Source organism: Zootoca vivipara, chromosome Z2, assembly GCF_965207765.1.
Source record: "Zootoca vivipara chromosome Z2, rZooViv2.hap1.1, whole genome shotgun sequence".
In the NCBI taxonomy this organism is placed as follows: Eukaryota; Metazoa; Chordata; class Lepidosauria; order Squamata; family Lacertidae; genus Zootoca; species Zootoca vivipara.
This window is the reverse complement of record NC_142585.1, coordinates 1,664,518-1,672,667: the sequence shown is the minus strand read 5'-3', so window position 1 is coordinate 1,672,667 and position 8,150 is coordinate 1,664,518.

Here is an 8,150-nt window from a genome sequence, read left to right as displayed (position 1 = left end):
TGCCACCCATCTGACTAGGTTGCCTGAGCCACTGTGGGTGGCATCCAGCAAAATATAAAAACACAATAAATCATCAAAAGCTTCTGTATGCAGGGCTGCCTTCATATGTCTTCAAGATGACATATAGTTATCTCCTTGACAACTAATGGGAGGGCGGGCACCACTTCCAAGAATGTCCTCTGCTGGTTCCCTGTAACTTCACTTGTCGCAGTGAGGGACCTGCCAGAAGGCTCTCGGAGCTGGACCTCAGTGTCTTGACTTTATTTTTTATTTTATTTTTATTTTTTACTTTATTGAAATTCCAATCAAAATTATACAAATAAAATACATACAAATAATATAAAATATATATAAACAAAACACAACATACCTATTATATAAAGTATATGAATTAAAAACCTACTAATAAGTATCTAAATCATAGCCTAATTTGGATAAATCATATATTAAAGGTAAAGGGGCCCCTGACCATCAGGTCCAGTCGTGTCCGACTCTGCGGTCTCCAAATTTTCCCCAATTCTGATTGAATTTCTGATTGCTGCCTCCTCTGATTCAATTTGTCAATTTGGCCAATTGTATATAGCTAATTACTTTTTCCTGCCATTCTCTGATATTAGGAATCTCTTGGTTTTTTTTCCAATACTGTAACTGGCAATTAGAATTCTCGCTGCTGCCACTGAATAAAAAAAAAAAACCTTTTCGTCTTGTTTATTTATATCTTCATTTACCATTCCTAGTAAAAAAGACTCCGTTTTTTAAAAATATTATATTTAAATATTTTTTTCAATTCCTCAAATATTTCATTCCAAAGGGTTTTATTTTATCGCAGTGCCACTATGTATGTATAAAGGTCCCCACCTCCTTTTAGCATCTCCAGCAAAAATTGTCTTTGGTCTTATACATTTTATGAATTTTGACTGGCATCAGAGACCACTTATAAAACTTCTTAATCATATTCTCTCTAATTCCTTCCGACGCAGTAAACTTCCATGATGTATTCCACAGCCTTCCCCATTTTTCCATAGGTATGGGTTTTCCTAGATCAATTGCCCATTTTGTCATGGTTTCCTTAACCGCTTCAACTTTAACTTCCCATTCTAGGAGTGTATTACTGTATACATTTTAGATATGCTATTCCGATTATTCTGCAACAAATTAATATCTAATAGAGATGGTTCAACCATAAAACCTTCTTTTATTTTATCCTCATTTAATCTGCTATGTATTTGATGGAATTGTAGCCAATCCGTTAAATGTTGTTTAATATCTTCAAAAAAATATATCTTAAATTCCCCCTCTTTTTCCTCTAATAGATCTTTTTATTCCCCCCACTTTCCATCCGTATTTAATTTTTTCGTTGTAATTATCTCTATTGGTGATAACCATTTTGGTGGTTTGGGTTCCAACAATCGTCTATGTTTTTCCCATACCTTCAATAAAGATTTCTTAATAATATGGCTGTTGAACCCTTTATGTACTTTCACCTTCTCGTCTTCCAGATAAGCATGCCAGCCGAACTTGTTATCAAATCCCTCTAGAGCCAGAAGCTCATGATTTTCTAGAGTGATCCAAGGTCCAGCAGCGTCAGCCCACCCCTTTCCTTTGAATTGGTTAATAGCTTAAATCTTATCCTGGCTGGTTTATAATTCCAGATGAATTTTGTGAGATCTTTTTTCCATTGTTTGAAGATATCATTTCCTGTTCCCAATATTGGCAGCATTTGAAACAGAAAGAGCATTCTGGGTAGGATGTTCATTTTAATGGTTGTGATTCTTCCTAACAATGATAAATTCAATCTATTCCAAATTTCTAAATCTTTCTTCACCTCTTTCCATACTTTTGTGTAATTATCTTTAACCAAATTATTTGTATTATTGGTAATCCATATTCCCAGATATTTGGTTTTATTTACTACCTTCAATCCCACTTTATCTTGTAATTGGCCAATCTCCTCCTTTGTTAAATTTATATTTGTTTTATTCCTATTTATATCGGAGGCCAATCTCCTCCTTTGTTAACTATTATATTTGTTTTATTCCTATTTATATCGAATCCTGCTAATTCCCCAAATTCTTGGATTTTCGCCAATGCTTGGGAAATGCTTACCATTGGGTCCTCCACTGTGATTATGACATCATCTGCAAATGCTTTTAATTTGTGGACATTTTTCCCAAGTGTGATTCCTTTAATTTTATTATCCTCTCTTAAATTTTTTAGCAAAAATTCCAAACATAAAATGAATAGGAGTGGGGACAGAGGGCATCCTTGCCTGGTACCTCTTTGGATCTGAATTTCTCCAGTTATCTCATTATTCAATATTAATTTAGCTCTCTGCGTTGTATATATTGCCCCTATACCCTTTGAAAATTTTTCACCAAATCCCAAATTCATTACACATTTCTTCATAAATGTCCACAATACTTTATCAAAAGCTTTCTCCGCGTCAAGTAATAAGAATGCCACCTTTTTGTTGATCTTCACACTTAAGTACTCTAGAATGTCTATGATGTATCTGAAGTTGTTGTGCATCGATCTATTTGAGAGGAATCCCGCTTGACCTTTATTAATTAAATTCCCCAAGATACTTTTCATTCTACTAGCTATTAAATCTGCAAATATTTTATAATCATTATTTAATAGAGAGCTTGGCTGAATTTTTTAAATTTGATTTATATCCGAATTTTGTTTTGGAATGACTGCAATATACGCTTCTTCCAAATATTTTGGGATTATTCCTTTCTCCAGAATCTTGTCCATTAATAACCTTAAGGGTTCCGCCAATATTTTCACAATTTTTTTATAATACAGCGCAGATAATCCGTCTGTTCCTGGTGACTTCCTGGTCTTGGCTCTCTTAATTGCATCCTGCACCTCCATAATTGAGAAAGGTTCATTCAAAAATTTAATCTCTTCTTTATCAATTTTAGGTAAATAAGCTATTTTAATTTATCTACAATTATTTGTTTTTGTTTTTTCTTTAACTGCCAGGCTAGGTATCTCCCCGCTTTGTTTGAATACTCAAAGCTTCTTTGCTTCTAATACCTTATCTTATTTTCTATTTCTTTGTCCAAAATCATAGAGACTTGGTTCTGTTATACTTTAATATTCCTTTTCAGATCCTCTTTTTCTTGGTTGCTCACTTTCCCTAAATCTAATTCATTCTTCCTAATTTCCTTCAAGAGACTTTTTAAATTATTTTTCTTTCAACTACTTTGGCCTATAAAGAATCCCCTAATTACTTCCTTTCCTGCATCCCATACTGTATTCATACTTGTTTGCTGACAGTGTCTTGACTTTAAACAGTCATGCCTTCCCCCAAAAGATCCTGGGAAGTGTAGTTTCCTTAAGAGTGATTAAAGTTGTTAGGAGGCCCCTTTCCCCCTCACTGAGCTACAATTCCTAGAGTGTTCTAGGATTCAGAATGTCCTAAAGACTGCTGATTCACCTGCTGAAAATACCTTTCTTGTGTTGGCACACACCACCTTTCCCTCAGGGGTTACAGGGAGAAAGGCCTCTGATGATGAAAGTAGGGTCCAGGTGGGTTCATGTGGGGAGCTGCCCCAGATATTACTCAAATGGGACTTGAGCACAAGAGCATTCTCCCTGTTTGTGATTCCCAGCAACTGGTAATCAGAAGTATGTAATCAGAAGTATACTGCACAATACCCCTTCAATGGCTAAGCTGTGTCCATTTTATGTTTGCACAGATCTTTGTAGCTCAGGACCCCAATATCTGCTGGAATGCCTCTCCCAAAATGAAAGTCTTTGGCCACTTAGATCTTCATCTAAGCCCTTCTCCAGGTCCCTCCTTTGAGGGAGGCTCAGAAGATGGTGACAAAGGAGAAGGCCTTTCCACTGGCAACTTCTTATCTGTGGAGCCGCATCTTCTGGCTGAAAATTTCGTACTTTTAACATTAAAGCTTTGACCAAACTGCGGGAGGCAGTGAAAGACAGGAGTGCCTGGTGTGCTATGGTCCATGGGGTCATGAAGAGTCGGACACGACTAAACAACAACAACATTAAAGCTGTTTCACCTCCCCCCACTCCCCAGTTGTTATGTGTCACTTGCAAATTATATAGAACACCACAGAAAGCCAAAACTATAGAAAGTTTGAAATCTAGTGTGAACACTAGCCAGTGTAATTATTTCATTCTAATTGTTAGCATCCATCTGCCTCAGGAGACAATGGAGGAGTGTGCTTTTGGGGCTGAAGTCAAATTGTTGGAAGGTTGCAGCACCTGCTGTGGTTGTAGAGACTGATATGGGAGAGACATGTTTTGTTGCAGCTGGGGCAGATGAAGGGATCCAGTTGTGCTACTGCAATGCACCATGGTGTTTCTCCTCTCTGCGCTCCTCCCAGAGGTCATTCCTCCTTTGGTCACTGCTATGGATACAAAGCCTGTCTCCAAGCACTGTGGTCATTGCAAGTGATTCCCACATAGCAGAGTTGATGTTGCCAGCCTTCATGTCTTGTTTGCAAACATCTTTGTAACACAGAATTGGTCTACCAATGGGCCTGGTGCCTGAAGCCAGCTCACTGCAGAGCACGTCTTTGGGGATCCTGCAATCTTACAATTTTGGGATGGTGTATGGGATCATGACAAATGATAAAGGTAAAGGCAAAGGGACCCCTGACCATTAGTTCCAGTTGTGACCAACTCTGGGGTTGCGACACTCATCTTGCATTATTGGCCGAGGGAGCCAGCATACAGCCTTCAGGTCATGTGGCCAGCATGACAAAGCCACTTCTGGCAAACCAGAGCAGCACACAGAAACGCCGTTTACCTTCCCGCTGTAGCGATACCTATTTATCTACTTGCACTTTGACGTGCTTTCGAACGGCTAGGTTCTCATACAAATGCAGGAAAAGCCCGTTATGCATCCCTTATGAAAATAGCCCAACCTTGTTTACTGGGTACTGTCTAAACAGCTCTCCAAGGTATCAGGCTGGGGACATTCCCAACCCTACCTGGAGATTTTGGGCATTGACTCTGGGGCCTTCTGCATGCAAAGCAAGCACTTCACCACTGAGCTCACCACATAAGCTGCCGCATACAGAGACAACCCACAGGCCCATCTGGCTCAGCATTGTCTATATACTGACTAGTGCAAACTTTCCAGTGTTCCAGTCAGGGGACATGAGCTACCTTCCCTGAACATGTGGAGGACTGAACCTGGGACCTTCTGCATGCAAAGCACATGCACTACCAAGCTACAGCTACTGAATACTTCTTGCACTGTGATATGCTGTCGTTATTCAAAAAAATATTTGGATAACAATGTATCTATATACAGTGGTGCCTCGACTTACAAATTTAATCCGTTCCGAAGGCACCTTCGTAAGTCAAATGTTTGTAAGTCAAAAACCGCCATTGGAAACGCAATTTCCCATAGGAATGCATTGGAAACGGAAAAATTCGTAAGTCAAAGCAACCCTATCTAAAAATTTGTGAGTCAAAAAATCCCTATCTAAAACCGCCATGGGTTGTTTGTTTGTTTTGGATGTCAAGACATTCGTAAGTGCGCGGCCATTACCCCCATTCGTAAGTCGTTTGTTGAGTCGTTCATAAGTCCAGGTACCACTGTATATAAAAATGTAGGCATTGCGTGCGCAGAGGTCACAGCCTTGCTCCGTAACCGCTGAACTGTAATGTAACAAATTTGGCCACAACGTTCCATGCCCACCAGTGAGGGATCTGGCATAATTTTTTTCCCAAAAAAGCAAACCTTTCATACCTAAAATAATGATTAAACACAAAAAGTGGTGCCCAAATTAGACGTCACCGGCAGAAGCTATGAAGACTCCAGCAGCATCCAATAGAAAGGCAGATTGCCCACTGCTGCCTTGAAAGCCGCGCCACCAGATGACATCACAAAATTCCACAGCAACCAACTGAAAACAGGCCTTTTGCAGCAACAAGGCCCAATCAACTGAAAACAGGCCTTTTGCAGCAACAAGGCCCAACATTGCCAAGTGGAGGTTGGGGCCTGCCTGGGGTGGGTGAATAGGGGGCATGGTTAGGTAATGGGGCAGAACAGGGTGGGGGTAGACACAGGGATGAAACCTGCCCTCTCCACAGTATCTCACCTCGGCTTTGCAGACTAGGCTGAGTGGATTTAGGGGTCTGGGTGGGGGGTGGGGGGCCAAATAGGCCACAGCATAGAATCAACTGAATATAGGGCTTTTACAGGGCCGTGCCTTTGGGTAGAATAAATGTTATTTCACATAACACACGTGGATAGGGGAGACAGGGACAGGGCAAAATTTTACAGAAGGCGCGCATTGGGGGAATGATTGTGTGCAAAATGAACGGATCACAGGGATAACCCGGGAGGGGGTGTGGATGGAGAAGAGGAGGTAAATCACAGGGGTAAGTCGGGGGGGTTAGGGGGAGGAGAGGGGGGAAATCACAGGGATAAGCTGGGGTGGGGGGAGAGGGGGCATAATAGGTCATGGATCAGGACAGAGTAGGGGGATTCACAGGGATGAGGGAGGGGGATGAGGGGGGAATCACAGGGATATGTCATGGATCGGCACAGGGTAGGGGAAATCACACAAATAATCCACAGCAACGCACGGCAGGGCCAGCTAGTCACAGGGCTCTTCTGTTTTGCACTGCCTCCCGCAGTTTGGTCAAACTTATGTTGGTAGCTTCGAGAACACTGTCCAACCATCTCGTCCTCTGTACTCCCATTCTCCTTGTGCCCTCCATCTTTCCCAACACCAGGGTCTTTTCTAGGGAGTCTTCTCTTCTCATGAGGTGGCCAAAGTATTAGAGCCTCAGCTTCAGGATCTGTCCATGCAGTGAGCACTCGGGGCTGATTTCCTTCAGAATGGGTAGGTTTGATCTTCTTGCAGTCCATGGGACTCTCAAGAGTCTCCTCCAGCACCATAATTCAAAAGCTTCAATTTTTCGGCGACCAGCCTTCTTTATGCTCCTGCTCTCACTTCCATACATTACTACTGGGAAAACCATAGCTGTAACTATACAGAGTTTTGCCGGCAAAGTGATGTCTCTGCTTTTTAAGATGCTGTCTAGGTTTGTCATTGCTTTTCTCCCAAGAAGCAGGCATCTTTTAATTTCGTGACTGCTGTCACCATCTGCAATAAATACATACCTGCCAAGTCTCCCGCTGAAAAATGCGGGCTCAGCAGCAGCAAAGCACCAGAAGTTGCTTCTACGCAACTTCCGGACATGCGTAGAAGCGACTTCCGGTGCCGCTCTACTTGATTTCCGGTGCCCAGGCATGGGTGGAGCGGTACCAGGTCACTTCTACGCTTTTCCGGACATGCATAAAAGTCAAGGGCGTACCCAGCACGGGGCAAGTTAGGGCAGCTGCCCTACTCTAGAAGCAGGGCTGGTGGGCAGAGGCGGAGCACAGCCCGGCGGAGCGCGAGTTCGCCATTCCCGCCGCGCCGCACCCTCCCTCCAGCTCCCCGGCGTGCCCTCAGGCAAGGCCAAGCGCGGCGGGGAACCAGGGAGCGCGGCGCGGTGGGCGGGAACGCCGAACTCGCGCTCCGCTGGGCTCCGCCTCCGCCCACCAGCCCTGCTTCTAGGGAGGGGCACAGCCCGGCGGAGCGCGAGTTCGCTGTTCCCGCCCGCCGCGCTGCGCCCTCCCTCCAGCTCCCCGTTGCGCCCTCTGGCAAGGCCAAGCGCGGCGGGGAACCAGGGAGCGCGGCGCGGTGGGCGGGAACGCCGAACTCGCGCTCCGCTGGGCTGGGCTCTGCCTCCGCCCACCAGCCCTGCTTCTAGGGAGGGGCACAGCCCGGCGGAGCGCGAGTTCGCCGTTCCCGCCCGCCGCGCTGCGCCCTCCCTCCAGCTCCTCGTTGCGCCCTCTGGCAAGGCCAAGCGCGGCGGGGAACCAGAGAGCTGAACCCGCGCTCCGCTGGGCTGGGCTCCGCCTCCGCCCACCAGCCCTGCTTCTAGGGAGGGGCACAGCCCGGCGGAGTGCGAGTTCGCCGTTCCCGCCCGCCGCGCTGCGCCCTCCCTCCAGCTCCCCGTCGCGCCCTCAGGCAAGGCCAAGCGCGGCGGGGAACCAGAGAGCGCGGCGCGGCGGGCGGGAACGCTGAACTCGCGCTCCGCTGGGCTGGGCTCTACCTCCGCCCACCAGCCCTGCTTCTAGGGAGGGGCACAGTCCGGCGGAGCGC